Raw genomic sequence first — 15,230 nt, forward strand, 5'->3', positions numbered from 1 at the left:
GAGCTCCCAAATGTCCATTCACAGAATGGACAAAAACAGTTTCCAAACTGCTGAATCCAATGAAAGGTTTAATTCTTTGAGATGAATGCAAACAACTGAGAGCAGTTTCTCATTAGTCTTCTTTCTAGTTTTAATCTGGAGATATTTCCTTTTTCACAACAGGCCTCAATGCTCTACAAAATATCTGTTCACAGATTCTAAAAAACAATGCTTCCAAACTGCTGAATGAAATGAATGGTTTAACTCTGTGAGATGAATGCATACATCACAAATCAGTTTCTCAGATGACTTCCTTCTAGTTTTTATAATGGGATGTTTGCTTTTTTGCCATTGGCCTCAATGAGCTCCCAAATGACAATTTGCAGAATGGACGAAAGCAGGGTTACCAAATTGGTGAATCCAAACAAAGGTTTAACTCTGTGAGATAAATGCACACATCCCGAAGCACTTTCTTATTAAGCTTCTTTCTAGTTTTTATCTGAAGATTATTCCTTTTTCACCATAGGCCTCAATGCTCTACCAAATGTCTCTTCACCAATTCTAAGAAAACAGTGTTTCCAAACAGCTGAATGAAAGGAAAGTTTTAACTCGGTGAGATGATTGCACTCATCACAAATCAGTTTCTCAGATAACATCCTTCTAGAATTTATCCTTGGATATTCACTGTTTCACCGTTGGCCTCAATGAGCTCCCAAATGTCCATTGGCAGAGTGGACAAAAACAGTGTTACCAAACTTCTGAATCCAAAGAAAGTTTTATCTCAGTCAGATGAATCCACACATCAAAAAGTACTCTCTCAGAATGGTTCTTTCCAGTTTTTATCTGAAGATATTTCTTTTTTCACCATAGGCCTCATTGTGTTACCAAATATCTCTTCACAGATTCTAAGAAAACAGTGTTTCCAACCTGCTGAATAAAAAGAAGTTTTAACTATGTAAGATGAATGCACACATCACAAGTCGGTTTTTCAGATAACGTGCTTCCAGGTTTTACCCTGGGATATTCCCTTTTTCGTCATTGCCCTCAATGAGCTCCCAAATGTCCATTCACAGAACGGACACAAACAGTGTTACCAAACTGCTGAATCCAAAGAAAGGTTTAACTCTGTGAGATGAGTGCATAGAACTGAAAGCAGTTTCTCATTAAGCTTCTTTCTAGTTTTTAAATGAAGATATTTCCTTTTTCACAGTAGGCCTCAACACACTACAAAATATCTCTTCACAGATTCTAAAAAACACTGCTTCCAAACTGCTGAATGAAAAGAATGGTTTAACTCTGAGATGAATGCACACTTCACAAATCGGTTTCTCTGATAACTTCCTTCTGGTTTTTATCCTGGGATTTTCACTTTTTTGGGTGGGCCTCAATGAGCTCCCAAAGGTCCATTCTCAGAATGGACAAAAACAGTGTTTTGAAACTGCTGAATCCAAAGAATGGTTTAAATCTGTGAGATGAAGGAACACATAACAAACAAGTTTATCAGAAAGCTTCTTTCTAGTTTTTATCTGAATAAGTTCCCTTTTCTACAATATGTCTCAAAGCACTACCAAATATCCTTTCACAGATTCTACAAAAGCAAGGATTCCAAACAGCTGAATGAAAAGAAATGTGTAACTCTGCAAGATGAATGCACGCATCACAAAGCAGTTTCTCAGAGAGCTGCCTTCTAGTTTTTATGCTGGGATATTCTCTTTCTAACCCCTTGGCCTCAGTGGGTTCCCAAATGTCTATTCGCAGAATGGACAAAAACAGTGTTACCAAACTGCTGAATCCAAAGAAAGGTTTATCTCTGTGAGATGAAGGAACACATCACAAAGCAATTTCTCAGAAAGCTTCTTTCTAGTTTTTATCTGCAATCATTTCTTTTCTCACAATAGCCTCAATGCACCGCCAAATAGGCCTTCACAGATTCTACAAAAGCAGTGTTTCCAAACTGCTGAATGAAAAGAAAGTTTTAAGTCTGTGATATTATAAAAACATCACAAAGAGGTATCTCAGAGAGCTTCCTTCTAGTTTTTATCATGGGATATTTGTTTCTTCCCCATTGGCTCAATTAGCTCACAAATGTCTATTCACAGAATGGACAGGAACAGTGTTTCCAAACTGCTGATTTCTAAGGAAGGTTTAACCCTGTGGAATGAATGTACATGTCCCAAAGCAGTTTCTGATTAAGATTCTTTCTCGTATTTTTCTGAGGCTATTTCCTTTTTCATGATAGCCTCAATGCGCTGCCAAATATCCCTTCACAGATTCTACAAATACAGTGTTTCCAAACTGCTGAATGAAAAGAAAGTTTTAACACTGCAAGATGAATGCACATATCACAAAGCATTTTCTCGGATATCTTCCTTCTAGTTTTCATCCTAGGATATTCACTTTTTTGCCATTAGCCTCAATGAGCTCCCAAATGTCCATTCGCAGAATGGACAAAAACAGTGTTAACAAACTACTGAATCCAAAGAGAAGTTCAACTCTGTGAGATGAATGCACAAATCTCAAGGCAGTTTCTCATTAAGCTTCTTTCTAGTTTGTATCTGAAGACAATCACTTTTTCACCATAGGCCTCAATGCTCTACCAAATGTCTCTTTGCCAATTCTAAGAAAACAGTGTTTCCAAACTGCTGAATGAAAGGAAAGGTTTAACTTGGTGAGATGAATGCACACATCACAAATCTGTTTCTCAGATAACTTCCTTCCAGATTTTGTACTTTGATATTTGCTTTTTCACTGTTGACCTCAATAAGCTTCCAAATGTCCTTTGGCAGAATGGACAAAAAAGTGTTTTGAAACTGCTGGATCAAAAGAATGGATTAACTCTGTAAGATGAAAGGAAACATCACAAAGCAGTTTCTCGGAATGATTCTTTCTAGTTTTTATCTGAATATGTTCCCATTTTCACCATAGGCCTAAATGCATTGTGAAATATCGCTTTGCAGATTCTACAAAAACAATGATTCCAAACTGTTGAATGAAAAGAAATGTTTTGCTCTGTGAGATGAATGCACACAACACAGAGCAGTTTCTCAGATATCTTCTTTCTAGCTTTTTATCCTGGGATATTCACTTTTTTGCTTTAGGCCTTAATGAGCTCCCAAATGTCCACTGGCAGAATGTAAAAAACACTGCTACCAAATGCTGAATACAAAGAAAATTTAACTCTGTGATACGAATCTACACATCTAAATGTAGTCTGTCAGAGAGGTTCTTTGCAGTTTGTATCTGAAGATATTTCTTTTTGCACCACAGTCCTCATTGCGCTACCAAATATCTCTTCACAGATTCTAAGAAAACTGTGTTTCCAAATTGCTGAATGAAAAGAAAAGTTTAACTCTGTGACATGAATGCACACATCACAAATCCATTTCTCCAGTAACTTCCTTGTAGTTTCTACCCTGGGATAGTAGCTTTTTCATCTTTGGCTTCAATGAGCTCCCAAATGTCCATTCGCAGAATGGACTAAATCAATGTTACCAAGCTGTTGAGTCCAAAGAAAGGTTTAACTCTGTGAGATGAATGCATACATCTGAAACCAGTTTCTCATTCAGCTTCTTTTTACTTTTTATCTGAAGATATTTCCTTTTTCACAATAGATCTCAATGAGCTACAAAATATGTCTTCACATATTCTAAAAAACAGTGCTTCCAAACTGCTGAATGAAAAGAAAGTTTTAACTCTGTGAGATGAATGTGCACATCACACATCGGTTTCACAGATAACTTCCTTCTAGGTTTTATCCTGGGATATTTGCTTTTTCACCTTTGGTCTCAATGAGCTCCCAAATGTCCATTCACAGAATGGACCAAAACAGTGTTTCCAAACTGATGAATCCAAAGAAAGGTTTAACTATGTGAAATCAATGAACACAAAAGAAAGCAGTTACTCAGAAAGCTTCTTTCTAGTTTTTATCTGAAGACATTTACATTTTCAATCTGGGCCTCAATATGCTGCCAAAGATCCTTTCACAAATTACATAAAAACAGTGTTTCAACACTGCTGAATGAAAAAAAAAAATGTTTAACACTGGGAGATGAATGCACACATCACAAAGCTTTTTCTCAGATATCTTCCTTCTAGTTTTTATCCTGGGATATTCACTTTTCGCCATTGGCTTCACTGAGCTCCAAAATGTCCATTGGGAGAATGGACAAAAACAGTGCTACCAAACTACTGAATCCAAAGAAATGTTTAGCTCTGGGAGATGAATGAACACAACACAAAGCAGTTTCTAAGAAAGCCTCTTTCTAGTTTTTAATTGAAGATATTTCCATTTTCACAATAGGCCTTGATGCGCTACCAAATATCTCTTTGCAGATCCAAAGAAAAGAGTGCTTCCAAACAGCTGAATGAAAAGAAAGGTTTAACTCTGTGAGATGAATGCAGACATCACAAATCAGTTTCTCAGATAACTTCCTTCTAGTTTTTATCCTGGGGTATTTCCCTTTTCACCAATGTCCTCAATGAGCTCCCTATTGTCCGTTCACACAATTGACAAAAACAGTGTTACCAAACTGCTGAATCCAAAGACATGTAAAATTTGTAAGATAGATGCACACATCCCAAAGCAGTCTCTCATTAAGCTTCTTTCTAGTTTTTATCTGAAGATATTTCATTTTTCACCATATGCCTCAATGCGCTACCAAATATCTCCTCTCAGATCCTAAGAAAACAGTGTTTCCAAACTGCTGAATGAAAAGAAAGGTTTAACTCTGTGAGATGAATGCACACATCACAAATCGTTTCTCAGATAACTTTCTTCTTGTGTTTATCTTGGGATAATTGTTTTCTCTCTATTGGCCTCGATAAGTTCTCAAATGTCCATTTGCAAAATGGAGAAAAAGAGTGTTTCCAAACTGTTGAATCCAAAGTAAGGTTTAATGCTGTGAGATGCAGAAATACATCATGAAGCAGTTTCTCAGAAAGCTTCTTTCTAGTTTTTACCTGAAGATATTTTCTTTTTCACCATGGGCCTCAAGGCACTGCCAAATATCCCTTCACAGTAGCTACAAAACCAATGTTTCCAAACTCCTGAATGAAAAGAAAGGTTGAACTCTGCAAGATGAATGCACACAACCCAAAGCAGTTTCTCAGATAGATTCCTTCTAGTTTTTATCCTGGGATATTCGCTTTTTCACCATTGGATTCAATGAGCTCCCAAATGTACATTTGCAGAATGGACCAAAAAAACTGTTACCAAACTGTTAAATCCAAAGAAATGTTTAACTCTGTGACGTGAATGCACACCTCCCAAAGCAGTTTCTCATTAAGATTCTTTCTAGTTTTTATCTGAAGATATTTCCTTTTTCACCATAGAACTCAATGCACTACCAAATATCTCCTCACAGATTCTAAGAAAACCGTGCTTCCAAACTGCTGAGAGAGAAGAAAGGTTTAACTCTGTGAGATTAATGAACACATCAAAAAATCGGTTTCTCAGATGACGTGATTATAGCTTTTTTCCTGGGATATTCACTTTTTTTCCATTGGCCACAGTGATCTCCAAAATGTCCATTGTCAGAATGGACAAAAGCAGTGTTTCCAAACTGCTGAATTCCAAGAAAGTTTTAACTCTGAAGGATGAATGAGCACACACAAAGCAATTTCTCAGAAAGATTCTTTCTAGTTTTTATCTGAATATATTTCTTTTTTCACCAAAGGCCTCAGTGTGCTCCCAAATATCCCTTCATGGTATCTATGAAAACAATATCTGCAAACTGGTGAATGAAAAGAAAGGTTTAACTCTGTGAAGTGAATGCACACATAACAAAGTGGTTTATCAGATATCTTCCTTCTAGTTTTTATCCTGGGATATTCACATTTTCACTTTTAGCCTCAATGGGTTCCCAAAAGTCCATTCACAGAATGGATAAAAAACAGTGTTTTCAAACTGCTGAATCAAAAGAAAGGTTTACCACTGTGAGATGAATGAACACAACACCAAACATTTTTCTCAGGAAGCTTCTTTCTAGTTTTTACATGAAGATATTTCCTTTTTTTGCCATAGGCCTCAATGTGCTCCCAAAGAACCCTTCACAGATTTTATGAAAACAGTGTTTCCAAATGGCAGAATGAAAAGAAAGTTTTAACTCTGTGAGATGAATGCACAAATCACAAAGCAGTTTCTCAGAGAGCTTCATTCTAGTTTTTATCCAGGGATATTTGCTTTTTCAGAATTGGCCTCAATGAGAACCCTAATGTCCTTTCACAGAATGGATAAAAACTGTGTTTCCAAGCTGCTGAATTCAAAGAAATGTTTAACTCTGTGAGGTGAATGCCCCCATCACAATGCAGTTTCTCAGATAGCTTCCTTCTAGTTTTTATATGAAGATATATCCTTTTTCAACATAGGCATCAATGTGCTATAAATATCCCTTCACAGATTCTGCAAAAATGGTTTTTCCAAACTGCTGAATGCAAACAAAGGTTTAACTCTGCCAGATGAATGCACACATCACAAAGCTGTTTCTCATACAGCTTCCTTCAACTTTTTTTCTTGGGATATTTGCTTTTTCATCCTTGGTCTCAATGAGCTTCCAAAAGTCCATTCTCAGAATGGACAAAATCAGTTTTTCCAAACTGTTGAATGCAAAAAAAAAAAAAAAGTTTTACACTGTGAGATGAAGGCACACATCAAAGGAGTTTCTCAGAAAGCTTATTTGCCGTTTTTATTTGAAGAAAATTCTTTTTCACCATGGGCCTCAAAATGCTCCCAAATATCACTTCGCAGACTCTACAAAAACAGTGTTTCCAAACTGCTGAATGAAAAGAAAGGTTTAAGTCTTTGAGATGAATGCACATAACACAAAGCGGTTTCTCAGCTAGCTTTCTTCTACTTTTTATCCTGGGATATTCACTTGTGGACATTGGCCTTAATGAGCTCCAAAATGTCCATTTGGAGAATCGACAAAAACAGTGTTTCCAAACTGCTAAATTAAAAAAAAAAATGTTTAACACTGTGAGATAAAAGCACACATCACAAAGCAGTTTCTGAGAAAGCTTATTTGTAGTTTTTGTCTGAGTTTATTTCTTATTCCCCAAAGGCCTCAAGGCACTCCCAAATATCACTTCACAGATTCTACAAAAACAGTGTTTCCAACTCTCCTGAATGAAAGGAAAGTTTTAACTATGTGAGATGAAAGCACACATCACAAATCAATTTCTCCAATAACATCCTTCAATTTCTTTTCCTGGGATATTAGCTTTTTTGCCAATGGCCTCAATGAGGTCACAAAGATCCATTCACACAATGAACAAAAACAGTGTTTCCAAACTGCTGGATCCAAAGAAAGATTTAACTCTGTATAATGAATGATCACACCACAAAGCAGTTATTCAGAAAGCTTCTTTCTAGTTTTTATCTGAATATATTTCCTTTTTCACGATAAGCCTCAATGCGATGCCAAATATCCCTTCGCAGACTATACAAAAACAGTGTTTCCAAACTGCTGAATGTAAAGAAAGGTTAAACTCTGCGAGATGAATGCATAAATCTCAAAGCGTTTTATCAGATATGTTCCTTCCAGTTTTTACCCGGTGATATTCACTTTTTCACCGTTGGCCTCAATGAGCTCCCAAATGTCCAATTGAGGAATGGTCAAAAACAGTTTTACCAAACTTCTGAATCCAAAAAAAGTTTAATTCTGTGAGATGAATGCACACATCCTGAAGCAGTTTCTCTTTAAGCATCTTTCTAGTTTTTATCTGAAGATGATACCTTTTTCACCATAAGCTTCAATATGCTACCAAATGTCTCTTTGCCAATTCTAAGAAAACTGTTTGCAAACTGCTGAATGAAAGGAAAGGTTTAACTCTGTGGGATGAATGCATACATCACAAATCAGTTTCTCAGATAACTTCTTTCTAGATTTTATCCTGGGATATTCACTTCTTCACCATTGACCTCAATGAGCTCCCAAATGTCCATTTGCAGAATGGACAAAAACAGTGTTTCCCAACTGCTGAATCCAAAGTAAGGTTTAACTCTGTAAGAGAAAGGAACACAATACAAAGCAGTTTCTAAGAAAGGTTCCTCCTAGTTTTTATCTGAATATGTTCTGTTTTTCACCATAGGAAACAAGCTCCTCCCAAATATCCCTTCGCAGATTGTACAAAAACAATGATTCCAAACTGCTGAATGAAAAGAAAGGGTTAAATCTGTGAGATGAATGCACGCAACACAGAGCAGTTTATCAGATAACTTCCTTCTAGTTTTTACCCTTGGATATTCACTTTTTTGCCTTTGGCCTCAAGGAGCTCCCAAATACCCATTCGCAGAATGGAGAGAAACTGTATTTCCAAATCTGTTGAATCCAAAGAAAGGTTTAACTTTGTGAGATGAATGAGCACATCACAAAGCAGGTTCTCAGAAAGCTTCTTTCTAGTTTTTATCTGAAGATATTTCTTTTTTCACGATAGACCTCAATGTCCTTCGCAGATTCGCAGATTCTACAAAAACTGTTTACAAACTGCTGAATGAAAAGTAAGGTTTAACTCTGCAAGATGAATTCACATATCACAAAGTGTTTTCTCAGATATCATCTTCTAGTTTTTATCCTGGGATATTCACTTTTTTGCCATTGGCATCATTGAGCCTCCAAAATCCATTTTTCAGAATGGACAAAAACAGTGTTACCAAACTGCTGAGTCCAAAGAAAGGTTTAAATCTCTGAGATGAGTGAACACTGCACAAAGCCGTTTCTCAGAAAGCTTCTTTCTAGTTTTTATCTGAAGAGATTGCTTTTTTCACCATAGACCTCATTGCACTAACAAATATCTCTTCACAGATTCAAAGAAAACAGTGTTTACAAACTGCTGAATGCAAACAAAGGTTTAACTCTGCCAGATGAATGCACACATCACAAATTGGTTTCTCTGATAACTTAATTCTAGTTTTTATTCTAGGATATTTGCTTTTTCATCTTTGGCCTCAATGAGCTCCAAAATGTCCATTCGCAGGATGGACTAAAACAGTGTTACCAAACTGCTGAATCCAAAGAAATGTTTAAGTCTGTGAGATGAATGTAAACATCCCAAAGCAGTTTCTCGTTAAGCTTCTTTCTAGTTTTCATCTGAAGGTATTTCCTTTCTCACCACAGGCCCCAATGCACTCCCAAATATCCTTTCCCTGTTTCTACAAAAACAGGGTTTCCAAACTGCTGAATGCAAAGGAAGGTTTAAATCTGCGAGATGAATGCACACATCACAAAGCATTTTCTCATATATCTTCCTTCTAGTTTTTATCCTGGGATATTCACTTTTCTGCCATTGGACTCAATTAGCTCCCAAATGTCCATTTGCTGAATAGACAAAACAGTGTTACCAAACTGCTGAATCCTAACACAAGTTTAACTCTGTGAGATGAATGTGCACATCACAAAGCCTCTTCTCAGAAATCTTCTTTGTAGTTTTTATCTGAAGATATTTCCTTTTTCACTATAGGCCTCAATGTGCTCCCCAATGATCCCTTCACAGATTCTATAAAAACAGTGTTTCCAAACTGCTGAATGAAAATAAAGTTTTAACTCTTTGAGATGAATGCACACAACACAAAACGATTTCTCAGAGAGCTTCCTTCTACTTTTTATCTTGGGATATTCGCTAGTTCTCCATTGGCCTCAATGAGCTCCCAAATGTCCATTCTGTGAATGGACAAAAACAGTTTTACCAAACTGCTGATTGCAAAGAAATGTTTAACTCTGTCACATGAATGCACACATCCTAAAGCAGTTTCTCTTTAAGCTTCTTTCTAGTTTTTATCTGAAGATATTTCCTTTTTCTCAATAGGCATCAATGTGCTGCCAAATATCTCTTCACAGATTCTAAGAAAACAGTGTTTCCAAACTGCTGAATGAAAAGAAAGGTTTACCTAGAAGAAAACCTAGGCAATACCGTTCAGGACATAGGCATGGGCAAGGACTTCATGTCTAAAACACCAAAAGCAATGGCAACAAAAGCCAAAATTGACAAATGGGATCTAATTAAGCTAAAGAACTTCTGCACAGCAAAGGAAACTACCATCAGAGTGAACAGGCAACCTACAAAATGGGAGAAAATTTTCGCAACCTACTCATCTGACAAAGGGCTAATATCCAGAATCTACAATGAATTCCAACAAATTTACAAGAAAAAACAAACAACCCCATGAAAAAGTGGGCGAAGGACATGAACAGACACTTCTCAAAAGAAGACATTTATGCAGCCAAAAAACACATGAAAAAATGCTCACCATCACTGGCCATCAGAGAAATGCAAATCAAAACCACAATGAGATACCATCTCACACCAGTTAGAATGGCAATCATTAAAAAGTCAGGAAACAACAGGTGCTGGAGAGGATGTGGAGAAATAGGAACACTTTTACACTGTTGGTGGGACTGTAAACTAGTTCAACCATTGTGGAAGTCAGTGTGGCGATTCCTCAGGGATCTAGAACTAGAAATTCCATTTGACCCAGCCATCCCATTACTGGGTATATACCCAAAGGACTATAAATCATGCTGCTATAAAGACACATGCACACGTATCTTTATTGCAGCATTATTCACAATAGCAAAGACTTGGAACCAACCCAAATGTCCAACAGTGATAGACTGGATTAAGAAAATGTGGCACATATACACCATGGAATACTATGCAGCCATAAAAAATGATGAGTTCGTGTCCTTTGTAGGGACATGGATGAAATTGGAAATCATCATTCTCAGTAAACTATCGCAAGAACAAAAAACCAAACATCGCATATTCTCACTCATAGGTGGGAATTGAACAATGAGAACACATGGACACAGGAAGGGGAACATCACACTTCGGGAACTGTTTTGGGGTGGGGGGAGGGGGGAGGGATAGCATTGGGAGATACACCTAATGCTAGAAGACGAGTTGGTGGGTGCAGAGCACCAGCATGGCACATGTATACATATGTAACTTACCTGCACATTGCGCACATGTACCATAGAGTCTAAAGTATAATAATAATAATAATAATAATAATAATAATAATAATATAAAGAAAAAAAAGAAAAGAAAGGTTTAACTTAGTTAGATGAATGCACACATCACAAATCGGTTTTTCAGATAACATCCTTCTAGTTTTCTTCCTGGGATATTCTCTTTTTCACCATTGGACTCAATGAGATCCCAAATGTCCATTCACAGAAAGGAAAAAACATATGTTTCCAAACTGTTGAATTCTAAGAATTGTTTAACTCTGTGAGATGAATGAACACAGCACAAATCAATTTGTCAGAAAGATTCTTTCTAGTTTCTATCTGAAGGTATTTCCTTTTTCAGCATAGGACTCAATGCACTGCCAAATATCTATCACAGATACTGCAAAAACAGTGTTTCCAAACTGCTGAATGAAAAGAAAGGTTTAACACTACGAGATGAATGCACACATCACAAAGACTTTTCTCAGATATCTTCCTTCTAGTTTTTATCATGGTATATTCACTTTTTTTGCCATTGGCCTCAGTGAGCTCCCCAATGTCCATTCACAGAATGGATAATAACAGTGTTACCAAACTGCTGAATCCAAGGAAAGGTTTAACTCTGTGAGATGAATGCACACATCCAAAAATCCTTTCTCATTAAGCTTCTTTCTAGTTTTTATCTGAAGATATTTCCTTTTTCACAACAGGCCTCAAGGTGCTACCAAATATCTCTTAGCAGATTGGAATAAAAAAGTGTTCCCAAACTGCTGAATGAAAAGAAAGGTTTAAGCCTGTGAGATGAATGCACACTTCACAAATTGGTTTCTCAGATAACATCCTTCTAGTTTTTATCCTGGGATATTTGCTTTTTTGCCTTTGCCCTCAATGAGTTCCCAAATGTCCATTCACAGAATGGACGAAAATCGTGTTTCTAAACTGCTGAATCCAAAGAAACATTTAACTCTGTAAGATGAATGAGCACATCCCAAAGCAGTTTCTCAGAAAGCTTACTTCTAGTTTTCATCTGAATATATTCCCTTTTTCATCATGGGCCTCAAAGCACTGTCAAATATCCCTTCGCAGATTCTACAAAACCGTTGTTTCCAAACTGCTGAATGAAAAGAAAGGTTTAACTCTGTGAGATGAATGCACACATCACAAAGCAGTTTCTTAGATAGCTTCTTTCTATTTTTCATAATGGAATATTCAATTTTTGGCCATTGGCATCAATGAGCTCCCAAATGTCCAGTCGAAGAATGGACAAAAACAGTGTTACCAAAATGTTGAATCCAAAGAAAGTTTTAACTCTGTGAGGTGAATGCACTCATCTCCAAGAAGTTTCTCATTAAGCTTGTTTCTAGTTTTTATCTGAAGATATTTCATTTTTCACCATAGGCCTCAGAACACTACCAAAGAACTCTTTGCAGATTCTTAGAATACAGTTTTTATAAACTGCTGAATAAAAAGAAAGGTTTAACTCTGTGAGATGAATGCACACATCAAACAGTTTCTAAGATAACGTACTTCAAGTTTTCATCCTGGTATATTGTCTTGTTAGCCTTTGGCCTCAATGAGCTACCAAATGTCCATTTGCAGATTGGACAAAAACAGTGTTTCCAAACTGCTGAATCCAAAGAAAGATTTAACTCTGTAAGATGAATGAACACATCACAAAGCAGTTTCTCAGAAAACTTCTTTCTAGTTTTTATCTGAATATATTCCCTTTTTAACTATAGACCTCAATGCGCTCCCATTATCCATTCACAGATTCTACAAAAACAATGTTTCCAAAATGAGGAATGAAAAGAAAAGTTTAATTCTGCTAGAAGAATGCACATCACAAAAAGTGGATTCTTAGATATCTTCCTTCTAGTTTAATCCTGGGATATTCACTTTTATGCCATTGGCCTCCATGAGCTCCCTAATGTCCATTCACAGAATGGACAAAAACAGTTTTTACAAACTCTGAATCCCAAGAAAAGTTTAACTCTCTGAGATGAATGCACACATCAGAAAGCAGTTTCTCAGAAAGCCATTTTCCCATTTTTATCTGAAGATATTTCCTTTTTCACCCTAAGCCTCAATATACTTCCAAATATCTCTTCACAGATTCTGAGAAAACAGTGTTTCCAAATTGCTGAATAAAAAGAAAGGTTTAACTCTGTGAGATGAATGCACACATCAAAAATCCGTTTCTCAGAAATCTTTCTTCTAGTTTTTATCCTGGGATATTCCATTTTTCACCATTGGCCTTAATGAGCTCCAAAAGTATATTTGCTGAATGGACAAAAACAATGTCACCAAACTGCTGAATACAAAGAAAGGTTTAACTCTGTGGAATAAATTCACATATCACAAAGCAGTTTCTCAGAAAGCTTCTTTCTAGTTTTTATCGGAAGATATTTCCTTTTTCACCATAGTCCTCAATGTGCTACAAAATATCCCTTCACACATCCTAAGAAAATGGTGTTTCCAAACTGCTGAATTAAAAGAAGGTTTTAACTCTGTGAGATGAATGCACACACCAACAGTTTCTCAGATAACGTGCTTCTGGTTTTTATCCTGGGATATTATTTTCGCCAGTGGCCTCAAAGAGCTCCCAAATGTCCATTCACAGAATGGACAAAACCAGTCCTACCAAACTGCTGAATCAAAAGAAAGGTTTAACTCTTTGAGATGAATGCACACATCACAAATAGGTTTCTCAGATAACTTCCTTCCAGTTTTTATCCTGCCATATTTGCTTTTTTGCCATTGGCCTCAATGAGCTCCCAAATGGCTATTCACTGAATCAACTAAAACAGTTTTTCCTAACTGCTGAATCCAAAGAAAGGTTTAACTCTGTGAGATGAATGCAGACATAACAAAGCGATTTCTGAGATAGCTTCCTTCTAGTTTTTATCCTGCGATATTTGGTTTTTCACCATTGGCCTCAACAAGCTCCCAAATGTCCATTTGCAGCATGGACAAAAACAGTGTTTCCAAACTGCAGAATCCAAAGAAAGGTTTAACTCGGTGAGATGAATGCACACATCACAAAGCAGTTTCTCAGAAGGCTTCTTTCTAATTTTTATATTAAGCTGTTTCCTTTTTCGCCATAGGCCTCTATTTGCTCCCAAACACACCTTCACAGATTCTAATAAAACATTGTTTCCAAACTGCTGAATGAAAAGAAAGGTTTAACTCTCTGAGATTAATGCACACATCACAAATAAGTTTCTCAGATGACTTCTTCTAGTTTTTATCCTGGGATAATCACTTTTTCACCATTGGCTTCAAAGAGCTCCCAAATATCCATTCGCAGAATGGGCAAAAACAGTGTCTCCAAACTGCTGAATGCAAGGAAAGTTTTATCTCTGTGAGATGACTGCACACATCAAAAAGCATTTTCTCAGAAATATTCTTTCTAGTTTTTAACTGAAGATATTTCCTTTTTCAAAATAGGCCTCAATTGCTCCCAAATATCCCTTTGCAGATTCTAAGAAAACAGTTTTTACTAACTGCTGAATGGAAAGAAAGGCTTAACTCTGTGAGATGAATGCAATTATCACAAATCGGTTCCTCAGATAGCTTCCATCAAGTTTTTATCCAGGGATATTCTCTTTTTCACCATTGGCCTCAATCAACTCCCAAATATCCATTCACAGAATGGACAAAGACAATATTTCCAACCTGCTGAATCAAAAGAAATGTATAACTCTGTGAGATGAAAGCAAAGATCACAAAGCAGTTTTTCAGAAAGCTTCTTTCTAATTTTTATCTGCAGATATAGACTTTTTCACCATTGGCCTCAATGCAATCCAAAATATCCCACCACAGATTGTACAAAAAGAGTGTTTCCAAACTGCTGAATTAAAAGAAAAGTTTAACTGTCTGAGATCAATGCACAAATCTCAAAGCAGTTTCTCAGATAGCTGCATCGTACTTTTTATCCTGGAATATTCACTTTTTTGCCAATAACCTCAATGAACTCCCAAATATCCTTTCTCAGACAATGCAAAAATAGTGTTTACAAACTGCTGAATGAAAATTAAGGTTTAACTCTGTGAGATGAAGGAAAATATCTCTAATTGGTATCTCCAATAACATCCTTTTAGTTTTCATCTTGGGATAGTCACCATTTCACCATTGGCCTCAATGAGCTCCCAAAAGACCATTTGCAGAATGGAGAAAAACAGCCATTCCAAACTGCACCATCCAAAGAAAGGTTTAACTCAGTGAAATGAATGCACACATCACAAAGCAGTAACTCAGAAGTCTTCTTTCTAATTTTTAATTGAAGATGTTTCCTTTTTCACCATA

The sequence above is a fragment of the Pongo pygmaeus genome, chromosome X (genome assembly GCF_028885625.2).
Source record: "Pongo pygmaeus isolate AG05252 chromosome X, NHGRI_mPonPyg2-v2.0_pri, whole genome shotgun sequence".
NCBI lineage: Eukaryota > Metazoa > Chordata > Mammalia > Primates > Hominidae > Pongo > Pongo pygmaeus.